Source organism: Impatiens glandulifera, chromosome 4 (genome assembly GCF_907164915.1).
Source record: "Impatiens glandulifera chromosome 4, dImpGla2.1, whole genome shotgun sequence".
Lineage (NCBI taxonomy): Eukaryota > Viridiplantae > Streptophyta > Magnoliopsida > Ericales > Balsaminaceae > Impatiens > Impatiens glandulifera.
Window position 1 is genome coordinate 24,352,600 of NC_061865.1, and position 18,906 is coordinate 24,371,505.

An 18,906-nucleotide genomic window follows, 5' to 3' on the forward strand; every position below is an offset into this window, starting at 1 on the left:
TAAAGGGAAACAAACTACAAATCAAGGTTTCATTAATGTTCAAAATCACAACCAAACCAAACACATAATTAGTTGGAAATAAAAAATAACACCAATGAAAACCCTAATTTTATACCCTATAATTTACACATCTTTTTATTCCTCTCTCACCCACAAAGAGGTGTTCTTTTGCGTCGGTCTCTGTCTCTGCCTCTACTGCGTATTTCTTGAGGCATTTTGGACACTTCCAATTCTTCTCTAGGCCGTGTTTTCTGCGTATTGCTGTGATATCGCCCAAAGCTTGTTTCGGGTCGTGATGTTTGCAACTGCGCTCAGGACAAATGTAGACTTTTCCCTCACGTCCTCTCCCCTATTCAACGTCGTCTCTTGGAACTCAACGTCAGGTAACAAAGCAATCACCTCAGCATCTGGATCATAAGAAAAACACAAATCAAGAAACAAATTATAAAACATTTGAATCGTAAACAGCACTTAATTAGGAATTCTCACCATGCATTCCAGGACGGTTTCTTCTCCTCCTTAATTAGCACTAGTTTTTCAAGTTCTATATACGCCATCGTAGGCATGAAGTGGTCGTATTCTGGTATCACTCTCGTCCTTGAGCATCTGAATTGAAAACCCTTTTCAATGATCATTTTCTCACCTTTCATCTTCTAATCGGAACTCAGTCTGAGAATAAGATAGATGAGAATAAGATAGATAGAGAAAAAAAAGTTAGATTAAAATTCAAGATTTCTAATCCGTATACAAAAAACTTTTCAAAGAAAAGATTCTCACCTTTCATCTTCCAATCAAAATTCCATTGATAATCTTAATCTTCTGTAACATCTATCAATTACTTGTGTTCTATTACTTGTGATAACAATCTATTTATAGATTTTGAAGTGAAGCCGCCGCGGCTAGCTAGAGAAAATGTTCCTAGGTTAAATTCCGACATTTCTTATGGGCCCGGTCGTTCGGCCCAGTTGTGTTGTGTTTAGGGCAATTAGGTAGGTATAAATTATATTGAAGTCCTAGATAAATTTAGATTTTAAAATTTAATCAATTATTTGTTAGTGAATTAACATTCACCTCCAACTTATAATAAACAGGATATACAAATATTTGTTATATTGGGTTTGTCTAACAAAATAAAACAACGAAATTATTTTCAAATTGAAATTATTTTCAAATTGAAATTATTCATTTAGTTCAAAAAAACATTTCTCTAATATATAAAATAAATATTTACGATTTCAACACCGAAATCGAAACCTTTTATCATTGAAATTGTTTCTAAGTGTAGTAAAGTGTAATCTATAATAAATTAAAAGATCAGAGACTACTACATGACTAGGAGAGGAAGACGACATGATTAGAAGAAGAAGACGGCTTGAGATCGGAGCTGGTTCATTGATTTGAGATGGGAAACTATTATAAGAAGGCGAAGGACGAAAAAGAAAGATAATTAGGATAGAATGACTGTGAAGCTAACATTTGGGCATGTGTCCTTTTTATATATAAATCATAAGTATAAAATATATAATTTTATCCTAAAGTTTTAAAATTTTATAATTGTATCTCTGAGTTTTTTAATTAGTCAATATTAAACACAATCTTATAATAACCAAAAAAAATAATTTATCAATATTAAACTTAATCGTATAATAAAACAAAAAAATATATATAAATATAATCTTTATAATTGATGTAGTATTTTGTTAAAATACTTACTATTAATATATACAAAATAAATTGCCTAAATTATATTGTAAAATTTGTGTCAAATTGATTGTATTCAATAAATAAATAAAATAATTTAATGTCCAAAAAATGAAAATTATAAGTATCACATAAACATAAATTTCTTCAAATTTTGTTTGAATAATAGTCGCATATAAAAAAATTAACAACAAATTAAAAAAAAACTATAAATACATTCAAAATTTTGACAATCCCGTAATGTACCTTAGAATTCGATAAATACAAAAGGGAAAAATACGAGAATGTCAGTAAACTTTAAGTTACATATATTTATACATCTTTTTTTTCTTTTTTTTTTTCCTTGTAGGCCATATTTTGTGTGGCAATCTTTGGATTAAATTTTTTTTGGATTTAATTCATATAAATGTGTGTTTTAAAAGGTACTAACACCAATGTGGGACAAATGTTTTTATTGATAATAACACAAAGTATTATTGTATATATTATAATAAACAAAAGAATAATATATTGATAGAGAAATATGTTCTCTACAAAAAAATAAATTGCGCAACTTAACATAACAAGAAAATGTCTTATTTATATTTGCTTAGTTGGTGCTCAATTTGATTTTTTTAGGGTTTAAAATTAAGAAACGCGTTTTCTTTAATATTATTTTCCTAATAATCTGAAGAATAAATATCTTCAAAATAGATTTATGAAATAAATTAATAAAGAAAATTTGACTTGTAAAATTTTGTAGGACTAATTATAACAATGTTTACATAAAAAAATCAATAAATGTGACAATTGTGTATATCATAACTACAATAAAATAGTTATTTCATTATATGTCTTTATACAATATTTTTTATCGTAGGAAATTATAATAAAAATAATTAAATCCACTAAAGATGTAAAATGTACTAAACGAGGTGTCATGAAAGACTTTGCGTCTACAAGAATATGTTCAAACTTGAATGTGCAACTATATAAGTGAAAATCTTCTAACGAAATTATGATTGATAGATTAAATAATATACTCTATATTCATAAATTTTTGACATATGTCAAAAAATAGATTTTTTTTAATATGTAATCGTTTACACGAAGACATAATAGTACAAATATATTTTGTTACTAGTTAGCCAAGTAAACAATATTTTTCACAAAAGAATATTTAAATGATAAGTATATATGAATAACTATGCTTATTAGAAGATATTTCAAGATTGTCTAAAAGAAAGTTTTTAATTATTGTGAAAATAATTTGAAATGGTACAAGTTTAGAGTCAATGACAAGTCTTGACATACATGTCTTAGACATAATATCATTAAATAATATACTCTAATATAGTTATCACATTTGACTATGTTAATCAAAGATAAAATTGTGAATCCACTAACCAAATTGTTAAATAGAGAGTTAGTTTAAGAGACTTTTAAGATATGAGCCTACTATAAGCTGGTATGAAGAAAAACACAACTTATGTAGACTAGAGATCCGAAGAACTAGGTTCAATGGATAACCTAATTGTACTGACTTGGAAGTTTATTGCTGATGATTAATCCTATAACGAAATAATATATATTTTGATGAGGATAAGCATATTGCTTTTAATGATTCTTTGTGAGCAAAGAGATCAGCTATATCAGGGAAAAGTGGGGCCGCATTGAAATAATTGTACGGCTCAATTCTAAACTCTTTCACAGAACCAAGCGCGTATTCCATGGAAAAAAAACCTACACAGCCAAACTTAAAACGATTAAAAAAAAATATAGGTATGATTCAAACTCGCAACCTAACAGAACAAGTACAAATCTGTAACCAGCTAGGCTAATAAAATTTAATGTTTTTAAATTCAACACTAAATTTGATGAACGCAATACATTTTTAACTAACTAATATATATGTATATAATGATGCTTAATTTGGATATATATGTGAAAGTAAATGGAAATTTAGGTCGGATTTTGGGTTGACCGCCCATAAACTTATAACGGTTAAAAATAAAATTAAAAATGTTATAGGTATGTTTCGTACTCGCAACCTAACAAAACAAATATAACTCTTTAACCAACTAGGCTAATAACAGTTTATATTTTAAATTCAACACTAAATTTAATGAACGCGAGACATTTTTAACTAACTAATCTATATATATATATAATGATGATTAATTTTGAAAGTGTCCGGATTGCCGGGTCGAGAGCTGTGGTTAATTTGGATATATATGTGAGAGTAATTGGATATTTGGGTCGGATTCTGGGTTGACCCGTCATAAACTTAAAACGGTTAAAAATAAAATTAAAAATGTTATAGGTATGTTTCAACTCGCAACCTAACAAAACAAGTATAAATATTAATAAACTAGGATAATAACACTTAATATTTTAAATTCAACATTAAATTTTATGAACGCGAGACATTTTTTACTAACAAATCTATATATATATATATATAATGATACTTAATTTTTAAAGTGTCCGGATTGCCGGGTCGAGAGTTGTGGTTAATTTGGATATATATGTGAGAGTAAATGGATATTCGGGTCGAATTCTGGGTTGACTAGCCTATAAACTTAAAACGGTTAAAAATAAAATAAAAAATGCTATAGATATGTTTCGAACTCGCAACCTAACAAAACAAATACAATTCTTTAACTAACTAGACTAATAACATTTTATATTTTAAATTCAACACTAAATTTGATGAACGGGAGACATTTTTAACTAACTAATATACATATATATATATATATATATAATAATGCTTAATTTTGTAAGTGTCTGAATTGCCGGATCGAGATCTGTGGTTAATTTGGATATATATGTGAGAGTAAATGGATATTTGGGTCGGATTCTAGGTTGACCCTCCCATAAATTTAAAACGGTTAAAAATAAAATTAAAAATACTATATGTATATTTCGAACTCGCAACCTAACAAAACAAATACAACTCTTTAACCAACTAGGCTAATAACCATTTTTATTTTAAATTCAACACTAAATTTGATGAACGCGAGACATTTTTAACTAACTAATCTATATATTTATAATGATGCTTAATTTTGAAAGTGTCTGGATTACCGGGTCGAGAGCTGTGGTTAATTTGGATATATATGTGAGAGTAAATAGATATTTCGTTCAGATTCTGTGTTGAACCGCCTATAAACTTAAAACGGTTAAAAATATAATTAAAAATGCTAAAGGTATGTTTCGAACTCGCAAACTAACAAAACAAATACAACTCTTTAACCAACTAGGTTAATAACAATTTATAATTTAAATTCAACACTAAATTTGATGAACGCGAGAAATTTTTAACTAACTAATATATATATATATATATATAATGATGCTTAATTTTGAAAGTGTCTGAATTGTCGGGTCGAGAGTTGTGGTTAATTTATATATATATATATATATATATATATATATATATATATATATATATATATATATATATATATATATATATATATATATATATATATATATATATATATATATATATATATATATATATATATATATATATATATATATATATATATATATATATATAACTTAAAACGGTTAAAAATAAAATAAAAAATGTTATAGGTATGTTTCGAACTCGCAACCTAACAAAACAAGTACAAATCTTTAACCAACTAGGCTAATAACATTTTATTATTTAAATTCAACACTAAATTTGATGAACGCGAGACATTTTTTACTAACTAATATATATGTATATAATGATGCTTAATTTTGAAAGTGTCCGAATTGCCAGGTCGAGGGTTGTGGTTAATTTGGATAAATATGTGAAAGTAAATGGAAATTTGGGTCGAATTTTGGGTTGACCCGCCCATAAAATTATAATGGTTAAAAATAAAATAAAAAATGCTATAAGTATGTTTCGAACTCGCAACCTAACAAAACAAATACAACTATTTAACCAACTAGGCTAATAACAGTTTATATTTTAAATTCAACACTAAATTTAATGAATGCGAGACATTTTTAACTAACTAATTTATATATATATATATATATATATAATGATGATTAATTTTGAAAGTGTCCGGATTGTCGGGTCGAGAGTTGTGCTTAATTTGGATATATATATGTGAGAGTAATTGGATATTTGGGTCGGATTTTGGGTTGATCCGCCCATAAATTTATAACGGATAAAAATAATTGATAGGATCGGTTTTATCGATAGAGACTGGGGTCTGGCTAAGGATGAAGGCTTATGAAAAAAACAGTTTGAAAGAAATCTTGTTAGGGATTTAATTCGTTTTCTATTCTACACAAACTTGAGTAAACACTTGAAACGGATTCAAGGCGGAATTGTTTACTTGGGTTTGAAGCACAAGATGAAATATAAAAAGATGACAGAAATGAAGAGCACAACAGTTTGTTTATGGATGTTCGGAGAAACTCTCCTACGTCACCCTTCTTCCAACCACCGGAAGGATTCACTATAAGATGATAAGAATCAAATACAGTTTACACACACACTTAGCTCACTATTGAACAGAACACTTTCTGTTCAATTACAAGATGAAGAATATCACTCAGCTAAAGGTGTTTTGATTCTAACTCTCTCTCTCGATTCACACACAGTACAATCAAAAAGAAGCTTCACAATTTGAATTCAGTAAGCAAGATGATTGAGTAGTTTCTCTCTCTGCAAAATCAGATTGCTTGTTTGTTGTGTAAGGCAAAAGTTCAAGGTGCTTCGTCCGTTGTCCTTAGGATTGGTTAAATACTGAGCAGGAGCTAGATTGGATGCATATAGCTGTTGTACTTATCTTCCCTAGAAAGTGGAGCAGGAGTAAGGTACAGCTATAGCACGTGGCTAGGAGAAATGCTAGATTCAAGCGTACTGCTTAAACTGAGCATTAGACGTATTTCAGTTAGACGGATTGTGAAAATCAGTCTAATGAAATAAGTCATCTTCTTCTAACAGAAAAACGTCTATTTGACCACCTGGTCTAATAGAATTAGACTTGCGTCTAATTACAATAACCATTAGACTAGCACGTCTAACTCCACTGAGTTAGACTGCACGTCTAATTCCGGTCCTACCTCAGACTTGTCTGAAGGAGTTAGACTCACGTCTAACTTTCACTAATTAGGATTCACGTCTAATTATTCAATAACCATTAGACCGACACGTCTAACTCCACTGAGTTAGACTACACGTCTAATTTCGGTTCTACCTCAGACTTGTCTAAAGGAGTTAGACTCACGTCTAACTTTCACTAATTAGACTCACGTCTAATTCTTCAATAACCATTAGACCGCACGTCTAACTCCACTGAGTTAAACTGCACGTCTAACTCCACTGAGTTAGACTGCACGTCTAATTCCGGTTCTACCTCAGACTTGTCTAAAGGAGTTAGACTCACGTCTAACTTTCACTAATTAGACTCACGTCTAATTATTCAATAACCATTAGACCTGCACGTCTAATTCCGGTTCTACCTTAGACTTGTCTGAAGGAGTTAGACTCACGCATAACTTTCAGTAATTAGACTCACGTCTAATTATTCAATAAGCATTAGACCGGCACGTCTAACTCCACTAAGTTAGACTGCACGTTTAATTCCGGTTCTACCTCAGACTTGTCTGAAGGAGTTAGACTCACGTCTAATTATTCAATAACCATTAGACCGGCACGTCTAACTCTACTGAGTTAGACTGCACGTCTAATTCCGGTTCTACCTCAGACTTGTTTGAAGGAGTTAGACTCACGTCTAATTATTCAACAACAATTAGACCGGCACGTCTAATTCCACTAAGTTAGACTGCACGTCTAATTCCGGTTCTATCTCAGACTTGTCTGAAGGAGTTAGACTCACGTCTAACTTTCACTAATTAGACTCACGTCTAATTATTCAATAACCATTAGACCGGCACGTCTAACTCCACCGAGTTAGACTGCACGTCTAATTCCGGTTCTACCTCAGACTTGTCTGAAGGAGTTAGACTCACGTCTAACTTTCATTAATTAGACCACACGTCTAATTCCGCATCAATTAGACTGCCCGTATAATTACAAATATATTAGACTACACGTCTAACTCCGAATATATTAGACTTACATCTAATTCCGTGTATTCATTAGACCATCCGTCTAATTCTTTACATCTATTAGACTACACGTCTAACTCCGATGAGTTAGACTGTACGTCTAATTCTATTAGACTCACGTCTAATTCCGTGTATTCATTAGACTTGCATCTAATTCTTTACATCTATTAGACTACACGTCTAACTCCGATGAGTTAGACTGTATGTCTAATTTTATTAGACTTACGTCTAATTCCGTGTATTCATTAGACTTGCGTCTAATTCTTTACATCTATTAGACTACACGTCTAACTCCGATGAGTTAGACTGTACGTCTAATTCTATTAGACTTACGTCTAATTCCGTGTATTCATTAGACTTGCGTCTAATTTACACGTCTATTAGACTGCACGTCTAACTCCGATGAGTTAGATTGTGCGTCTAATTTTATGCAAATGAAAATCAAAATCGGTCTAATAACCCTCATTAGATCCAAGTCTAATAACGTATTGTCTCAATACACCTGTATCAACACTCATAAGTTATTTTATCATCAAAATATTAGAGGGTAAATTATTTCAACACTTAGTCAAAATAATTTGACCCAACAATAATATTTAAAATGCTATAGATATGTTTCAAACCCGCAACCTAACAAAACAAGTACAAGTCTTTAACCAACTATGATAATAACACTTAATATTTTAAATTCAATACTAAATTTTATGAACGCGAGAAATTTTCAACTAACTAATCTATATATATATATATATAATGATGCTTAATTTTGAAAGTGTCCGGATTGATGGTCGAGAGCTGTGATTAATTTGGATATTTGGGTCGGATTCTAGGTTGACCCGTTCATAAACTTAAAACGGTTAAAAATAAAATTAAAAATGTTATAGGTATGTTTCGAACTCGCAACCTAATAAAAACAAGTAGAACTCTTTAACCAACTAGGCTAATTACAATTTACATTTTAAATTCAACACTAAATTTGATTAACGCTAGACATTTTTAACTAACTAACATATATATATATATATAATGATACTTAATTTTGAAAATGTTTGGATTGTCGTGTTGAGAGTTGTGGTTAATTTGGATATATATGTGAGAGTAAATGGATATTTTATTCGGATTCTGAGTTGACCCGCTCATAAACTTAAAACGGTTAAAAATAAAATTAAAAATGCTATAGGTATATTTCGAACTCGCAACTTAACAATACAAGCACAACTCTTTAAACAACTAGACTAATGACACTTTATGTTTTAAATTCAACACTAAATTTTATGAACGCGATACATTTTTAACTAACTAATCTATATATATATATATAATGATGCTTTTTTTTGAAAGTGTCCAGATTGCTGGGTCGAAAGTTGTGGTTAATTTGGATATATATGTGAGAGTAAATGGATATTTGGGTCGGATTCTAGGTTGACCCTCCCATAAATTTAAAACGGTTAAAAATAAAATTAAAAATACTATATGTATATTTCGAACTCGCAACCTAACAAAACAAATACAACTCTTTAACCAACTAGGCTAATAACCATTTTTATTTTAAATTCAACACTAAATTTGATGAACGCGAGACATTTTTAACTAACTAATCTATATATTTAAAATGATGCTTAATTTTGAAAGTGTCTGGATTACCGGGTCGAGAGCTGTGGTTAATTTGGATATATATGTGAGAGTAAATAGATATTTCGTTCAGATTCTGTGTTGAACCGCCTATAAACTTAAAACGGTTAAAAATAAAATTAAAAATGCTATAGATATGTTTCGAACTTGCAACCTAACCAAACAAGTACAACTTTTTAACCAGCTAGGCTAATAACATTTTATATGTTAAATTCAACACTAGATTTGATGAACGCGGGACATTTTTAACTAACTAATTTATATATATAAAATGATGCTTAATTTTGACAGTGTTCAGATTGCCGGGTCGAGAGCTGTGGTTAATTTGGATATATATGTGAGAGTAATGGATTTTTGGGTCGCATTCTGGGTTGACCCGCCATAAATTAAAACGGTTAAAAATAAAATAAAAAATTCTATAGGTATGTTTTGAACTCACAACCTAATAAAATAAGTAAAACTCTTTAACCAACTAGACTAATAATACTTTATATGTTAATTTCAATACCAAATTTGATGAGCGTGGGATGTTATAACAATATATTATTATCCGTGTGCATCACACGGGGATCTTCCTAGTTCCTCCTTTTTATTATTGTTGTCTTGTGGCGGCTCACATCATTTCTAGTTTAAATATAAAAATAGTTATGTGAATGTCTAAAATCTTAATTAGTTGTAATTTTGTTTTGAATATCCTTTGGATCGGAGACAAGTAGTAATTTCTAAGATCCGACTAGGGGACAAGTACTTAATACCCATCGAGTATTGCTCGATTTTCATCTGATACTCAGATTTTCATCTAAGGGAGATCTTGATAATGGACTATAGTAGCTGAATAGGGGTGCGCCCGATTTTTTATTAATTATGCGGCTTAATAACCCGTTCTAATCCTAAACTTCTGTTCGCGAAAATGGCGAAGAAAAGAGAAATTTAGCTTCGTTTTGTTTTGTGTCTTGTGTTTTCATGTCCTCTTTCTTTCTTCGGCCCCATTATTTCTTCTGCTCAATTCAGTCATCCGCTTCTTGGTTTTGTATTTAATTTGACCCATAATCTTTCCTGCATGCTTGTATTGGGCCATCGAGCTTTGGTCTCGGGCAGGCTTCAGCTATATTTTAAATAATTAATTTAACATTTTATTAATAGATAACAAATTAGATATGAAATCATGAACAATAAAATTGTTGTCAAAGTTGATATCATGTATTAAAATAATGGGAGGGATCAATTATCTCATGGACTGGAAAAATATAATAAAGATAAATATTTTTTAAACTATAAAATTATATTTTTAAACTATAAAATTATATTTTTTAAACTAACTTTCTCAAATGGGACAGAAGAGGAACAGTCAATGGGACAACTGATCACCCCAACATAATAATACAAATTTAAATCGATTATTTTCTTAATAACCTTTCAATCATAGTTATAAAATCTGACCAGATCATTAACCCGGTGAAAGAACTGGGTCACTAAGTTATTGGTTTAACAGTGGATCAACGGTTCAAATAGTGAGTTTTATATAATAATAAAATAATACAAAAATAGTATAAATTCATTAAATTGTTTATACAATAATAGTCAAAATAGAGATCAAAATTCAAAATATTATTTATAATGTCAATTTTTTCTACTCCAATTTGCATATACATTTCATTCTCTTCATCTCTCAAATTTGTCTCTGGTGCTCACTTGTTTCGTGTATAATTATTTTCTTTTTAACTTCTAAAAAATTTTGCATTCCATATCTCCCTTGTGCACTTTAGTACAAACGACAATCTCTCCTTTGACACATGCGAAATATTGTTTAAACTGATGAATACCTCTACCCTTTATTAATGTTTTGTAATAGAGACAAATAAATCTCTTTTTATTCTTGTTATTTACATAGTCCTCTCTACAATGAGCCATGCATGATTAAATTTTCCTCTTACAGAATTTGGAGATTGTACACTTGAAGAATTTGGTGTTGCATCTTGGTGTTTCTCCAATAGAATCCATAATCAAACTACACATAAAAAACATAAAAAGATGATCCATAGACCTAATAATCATTATATGAAGTATGAACCTCAAAATAATATCAAATTACTGTCATTAACTATATGAAGTATGAACCTCATATAGTTCTTAAGGCGGAATTTGGTGGGGTGCATATACGAAGGGATGTCTTAATTCCTCGGTTCGTGAAATTTGGGATGGAGAATGGAATGCACTTCTGAGGCATATTCCAGAATGTGTAAGTATTCTCAACTTCATACAAATGATGCACTTTAATGAAACTATCGACTCACGTGTTTGGAAAGTGGAAAGAGATGGAAAGTTCAATTCTAACCTAGCTTGGGAGTCTATTCGCGAGAGGGGAAACGATGTGGGCTGGTCTCGTGTTGTATGGTCCTCCAAAATCATTCTGAGACATCAATTCGTGTTGTGGTTGTTGTTTAGAAAGAGACTTTCAATTAGGAATCGTCTTAAGCATTTTATGGATATTTCGGACTCTAAATGCCTACTTTGTGATGAAAATGAAGAGACGATGAATAATTTATTTGGCAGATGTCCATTTACATTCGAGTTATGGAGGTTGTTTACAAAAGTTATGGAGTTAGCTTTTGTCCCCTCGGATTGGATTGATATCAAGGAGGTGGCCCTTTTAAAAGCTAAAGGTAATCTATTTCATTCAAATATATTTAAATGTGGTTTTACTTCTATAGTTTACCATGTTTGGATGGAAAGAAACTCAAGAGTCTTCACGAGGGTGAGATGTAGTGTTGATGACGTTTGGAAGAGCATTAAGTTTGATGAAAATTCCCTTGTTCGTACTTGGAGACGAATTCCCAAAAGCGAGTAAAATTGGTGTTTATGTCAAAATTGGGGCATTAATTATAATGAAGTCACTCGATCTAGAAACTTCAAAGTGAGATTATAAACTTATTATTGTTTGTTTGAAAAATTGTAATTCATTTGTTTGAATGTTTTGTTTGTGTTTATTCATTTAGTTTGTAATTCTGGTTTTTTTAAATTAGAGCAATTGTTTTTTTTCTCTAATTCATGAACTCATGTATGTTTTTTCCCTTTATTGGGGCTTTTTAATTAAATGACATTATGTCATTTTCCCAAAAAAAATTATATGAAGTATGAACCTCAAAAATAAGCCAAATTTTGACAAAATATAATGACAATAATATAAAAGAAGTTAAAATAAAAAAACTTAAATGGATTATGCGAGGGACAATGTTTCAAATCAAACTATAACCTCCGATTTTTAGATAACTATGCTTATCTGGAGAAGAAACTAAATTTAAGTTATGACTTACAATTAGAGTCGTCAATTTGGGTTAGGCATGTTGGGTTGGCCCTCCCCGCCAAATAATTTAGACGGATTGGGTTAAAATATTAGCAACCCATTTGGAAGTGGTCATACACGGAAATCCCACTCGGGTCGCGGGCCTAGGCGGGTCGGGCTTGGGTTGGCCCGTAGGTTGACAAAAAAATCTAATATGATTTATAGCCTTATATGCATATACCGCATAACCCTAGTTTTTTTTTTCTCCTAGGCAGCACTGCAACAGTCGGCTACTTATTTGTTCCGTCTTTCTTCTATTCGTTCTCGCCTTCAAGGTTTGTGGATTCAAACTTGGTTCCAGTTCCAGAAGTTTCACACTAAAAGTCTGAAACTTAATATTCGGTTAAATAACAGATTCATTTTCGAAATGGACTCCTCTCAAAATTAAGATATTAATTTGAATGTTGATGAATTTGAAAGTGTTAAGCATGATGAAGGGTCATCTAAAAAGTCTAGGGAATATTGTGATATTAGGATGTATTTTAAGAAAATGAAGGGTATTGATAATATTGAAAAAGTTGATTGTAATGGATGCAAAAAAACAGTATAAATGTGGGGGTAAACATTACGGGACTTCTACATTGCGGCGTCATGTTAAAATTTGCAACAAATTGAAGTTTCGCGACGTAGGACAAATGATTCTTGATCAAGACTCTTGTTTGGTGTGTATTATGACTATTTGATCATGTTCTTGAACTTTTATTTTCTAGAACTATTAATGATTTTTATTTATTTTTATTTGTAGTGAAACAAACCGCGGGCTGGCCTGCCTAACTCGCAACACCTTAGGTTGGTTTAGGAATTTTTAGACCGCCAGGATGGTGGCCGTCCCATCGTCGACCCATCAAACGATGGGTTTTGATGGGTAGGCCCGCCCCACCATGGATTGACCCTTTACTCTACTTATAATGTCACCTTAAATTGTTTTATTAGTCGGGTAAAAACATAATTAGATAGTTCAAATAGGAGGAGGAGCTTAAGGTGAATACAATAGTTTGTCATTCTCAGTGTCTAGAACTAAAAATTTGTAATCTACCCACATGAATCTAGAAATAGGTAAATCCAATGGGAACCAAAAAACGGGTAGAGGGGAATCGAGAGTGATAAGTAAGAAAGAAAAGAAATGATTTTTTATAAAAAAAATAGGATAAACACGCTAGGTTAATTCGGGCGGCCAGATTTCCGGTCCAACCGGCGAATTGAACGAATTTAACTGAGTTAATTGCATTTCTTATTTTTTTCATCAACCCATCTAATTTGAGGACCGGTTAATCAGGTTTGCCGGTTTGACAGAAGGGCCGAGCCATATCGGGTTTCAAAACTATGCTTTAAATAGTTTAAAATTAACGACCAAAATTATGTTAAGAGCTATAAAATATTTTTTTAATTTGGTTATATGTATAATTATTAATTAGTTGCGATTTAAATTTAAATATTATTTAATTAGTTTCTGTTAGTAGAATTGTACGTATTATATATATTTTTTTATTAATTTAACTGTATTAATAATACTATTTAATAACAAAATAAAATAATCACATAGTTAGATAAAAGTATACATTTATTTGTATATAATCAATTAATATTTTAAAAGATAATATAAAATATAAAAGTCTCATTAAATAATGATAATATATTATTAAAAAAATGAAAATAATAATGATAAAAAAAAGTTAAATAAAATAAAAGTTAATATTATCACTTTAATTGAAATAATTAAAGAATACTTATTTTTTTTATCTTTATATTATATTCTTATATTTTATATAAACATAAGATGAGAGACAAGTTTTTTTATTTTTTTTTGAAAAAAAATGTGAAACGGATTAAGTATTTAGCCCACGGACTTAACTCAAAACCTTAGGGTTAATATCCACCTGTTATTGTCGTTAGGCTAGAAGAGGGGATAAGTGACAATTTATTTTGTTCGTGCTTAGATAAAAAAAAAATTCGGTATATTTTTTTATTCATTATTTAAATATAAATTGATGTAATATTTTGGTTAAGTATGATATTTTAATTTTTATAATAAGAATAATACTCTTAGTTTATAATAGAACGTTTGATGCCTAATAATTGTAAATTGAAAAAATAATTTGACTTTTTGTATGATTGGTTTGTATGGTTGGTTTGCTCAGCTTGTTTTACTTAGTTATTAAACTAAAACAAGATCTTATATAAAATTCAAGACATGTTTGAATTTTTTCTATTGAAATTTTAATTTTTATAAATTTGTTATACTATTTAGCCTTCAATTTTTTTTTACAAATTAATATTTTATATGTAACTACTTGTTTGAATAAGAATTAATTATTTATCCAAAAAAAACTTACATATATTTTATATTCTATAGTTTATACCATATCAATACTATATAGACCCTTCATATTAGGGGTAAGTAATCGTCCTCATAAGTTCGTTCATAATTTTCTGTACCGACCCTTAACTAGTTTAGTTGACAATTAGATAATAAAAAACCGACAAATTAATTGACCAACGGACAATTTATATACGTATTTGAATATAATTTTTTTTATATCTCTTTCTACCATAATAGTAACGATAAAAATGATCTTTTTTTGTTAAGAGTGTGAATTTTAACAAGCATATATTTAATTTTTTTTAAACTTATTGAATTATTAATATTCTAACAATTTTTTTTTTTAAAATTAAATCGTCGTTTTATTACATAATTTATAAGAATTTTAATTACAAAAATATTTCTAAATTAATTTTTTTCCATTTGTTAGTTTATTATATTATATATATATATATATATATATATATATATATATATATATATATATATATATTTGTTAATTCTTCCACTATCAAAATCGACCTTCAAAATCTCATAAACCAACTAAACCAATCTTATAATCGTCAACAAACGAATAAAAAATTAAAAAAACCAACTCTAACTGTTGGAATGAATTTTTTGAGATATAAACGGCTAAATCAAACCTCTTCCCCACCCTAATTCATACCATATAAATTATTAATATAAAGGATTTTTAATAGAATTCAAACTTCTCTAATATATGTCAATTGAGGTAATTAATAATTTTATTTTAAACATATTCCATTTATATTATTATTTCATTTTATTGATTTGAAAAATGTCCCCTCCACAATATTTAAAGTGAAAATCGAATCCATAAGTCAATTAAATCTATAACATTTTAAGCTACTACTTTGACAATTTAAGTTATCCTAATGGGTTAACTATGCAAATTAACAACCCAAAACAAGCCTTTAATAAAAGGCAATTTTCTTTGCCAAGTACTTACCCAAGAAATCAAATCCATGGAAATAGAGAGCTTCAATCTCTGCTCTTTGACCCCTCTCAACCATCATTTCAACTTCTTCTCTATACTTCTCCTACAATTAGTTAACTAACTTCTCATCAATAACCTGTTTATATTAAGCCCGACAAACTAAAATTTGGCATTCAATTTTAAACCTGTAAAATCCCCAAGGACAACAAGCTTTTCGCTATTTGAAGGTCCCGTGGTTTGAGAGGAATGAAAGATTGTTCCGGTATGAGTTCCAAATCATCTCTTCGAATTCCTAGCCATTTAACATTGCAAGCTGCCATAAAGATAGTTAGTCCAATTTTATTCAACTTTAAACATCAAAAGAACTAAAGAATGCACCATATTTATATGCCTCGATCCAGTCCCATTCCAATGCTTCCATATTTGAATGTACATAAAACTGCCAGTCCTGCTGGATTCCTTGAATATCAACATACAAATATAAATGTATGGAATTTATGTGACAACGAACTCAGTATTATATAATGTCCTACCAGTCAACCAGGCCAAGAATAGGCAACTCTGGATAAGCACGGCTCAAACGGTGCAGGAAGAATCTATATTTGACAATAAAAACTATAAATTTACACAAACTTATAAAACGGTAGAAAATACAGAAAATAATGACATAAAATATATTTAGTTAAATTTGGTCAACAATGCTTTTACTCGGAGTAGCCCATTCTATAGATTTTAATAGAACAATTATCTAAATAATTCAATGTTAGTACATCCACAAATACCAAGTTAAAAAGAAAATACACAAGTCATAATAAATCAACCATATCTTCACTTTCGCTCAAGCCCTTCTAAAATCATTTCCTTCAAGCAGGAATGAACACAGCCCAATTGATAAAAGAATTTAATGAAGAAAAAACAACCTATGTGCCCCCAAACGATATCAAATTATGCAAATTTACATTCATATAAAGGAAAAAATCAAATCATTTACCATTAACTTATTTCATTTTGAAGCAAATTAATCTCATTTTTGTTCATTAACTTATCACTTCTGTCTCATTTTTGCCTGTAATATTTTGTCTTGAATCGCACTGTTATTTTATGTCCCTTAATCATCAATGTGTTAGTGCAAGTTGAATAAAGTATTATTCAATGATCAAATTGCATATAGAAGAACTAACAGCATACAAATTCAGCTAATTTGAACTCAACTGAAATATATAATATTTCTCTTTAATCAGCATAATAAGTATGAAATACAATCCATTGGATATTATTACTATTACCTTGTAGCAATGTCTGGGTAGCCTTTGCCTGTGATGAGGATGCTTGGTATCTGATTAAAAACACAGTCTTCAACTAGCCTCTGGAATATGGCGTGCTAAGGAATCCATTGAACTGTGGGGGATTACTATATATATATAACAATTAAACCATTTTGAGTACATAAATGAAATATGGAATCAATATGTTTGTTTACTTACCTTCTCCACCACAATGATGTAGCGAGCATCGGTTTTTGCAACCAATTTGTCTAACAAAGCCAAGTCTCCTGTAATAGCATAACCTGATGATCCACATGCAGCACATTCCACAACCTCTTGATTTGGCTCCTAGTTGCAGAAAGATAGTAAAACATTCAGTTGAACAATTATGAGTATCTAAGTTCGTAGTAATGGAATGAATGCCTGAAGAGATAGACGCCCAGAAACTGCCCCTCTGGAAGATGCCATGATTCCAAGACTGTAACGGGTACATTGGAGCAATGACACCAAATCTGTTTAGCTTTTTAACTTTAGTATGCCTCAACCAACACAATCAATCACCATATACATTGGATCATTAACAGAATGAAAGAGAGGGGAATTACATGGCCTTGAATAGTCCTGTTAACTTCCAACTGAGATGGGAAGTATTCAGGAGAATTGCTAATCAGCTTGTAAAACAGTTCTCTCTGAGTGACTCTCTTCTCGAGAATCAATATTTGATAACACGTCTCCATCATCTTCCAGACTAGACTACCGGATGGGAAGTGGAGAAAGACAAATGAGTATTTGCAAGTATCTTGTAAAGCAAATTAGCAGTCTGATGTGTTTCTTAATTTGATACCTCTGATGAAGGAGTTAGCAGCATTCTCCCTCATCAAAGACCTGGTGCATAAAGAATCCGAGAGGAAAATCCACGAGGTATCGAGGCCAGTCAACAAAGGGCGACTCACTCGGCTATTGCTTGATCTCCGACTTATCTGCTTCCATTCAAACTTAGAATACATAACCTAGAACTCAAACAGAATAACGGAAGAGACAAATTGGTACCAGAGGAAGATCTGAGATTGCAGAAGTCGGAGAACTCAATATCTTCAGGAAATTGAGTACGGCCACTTCAATCCTTGCCCTAACCTGAATAGAAATCATACATTTCCATCTTTACAGAAAGCATATCCGTAAGAATGCATTATATAAACATATCGGCTTAACGTGAGGGAAGAAGAAGAAGAAGAAGTAGAGAGATCTTCCATTTTTTTTTGTTAGATAGAAATGAAGAAAATTTGATTTATTTACATCCATATAATTTGTTCTTATAACATATATTTTTGTTGTCACAATTAAAATTTTATCACTATTAAAAAACTTATTTTAAATTTACAATAATCTTTTTTTAATAATCGTGCTTCAATTATTTGGTACCATTTGTGTATAATCTTAGATGTTTCCATGTTGAGTAAAATTATTATAATAATACAGCGCATAACTAAAAATTAAATCGAGAAAACTAAACAATATAACAGTATTACAAATTTTAACAAAAATATAAAACCACTCTGTCCAAAAGAAATCTCTCATAAGAAATAGATGAACATTTTTGTAACTCAGTCTCATGGTTCAA

At 30.2% G+C, this 18,906-nt stretch overlaps 1 long non-coding RNA gene and 1 pseudogene across 1 annotated transcript; both read right to left on the reverse strand.

Moving 5' to 3' along the window:
- On the reverse strand, positions 1-824 carry LOC124937039. Its single transcript, XR_007099213.1, has 2 exons — positions 490-824; positions 1-407 (listed from the first exon to the last, which is right to left on the reverse strand). It is a non-coding gene; the product is annotated as an uncharacterized LOC124937039 (long non-coding RNA).
- A 15,195-nt stretch (positions 825-16,019) lies between these two features.
- Positions 16,020-18,540, reverse strand: LOC124936611 (annotated as a pseudogene).
- Between the last annotated feature and the right edge of the window lie 366 nt (positions 18,541-18,906).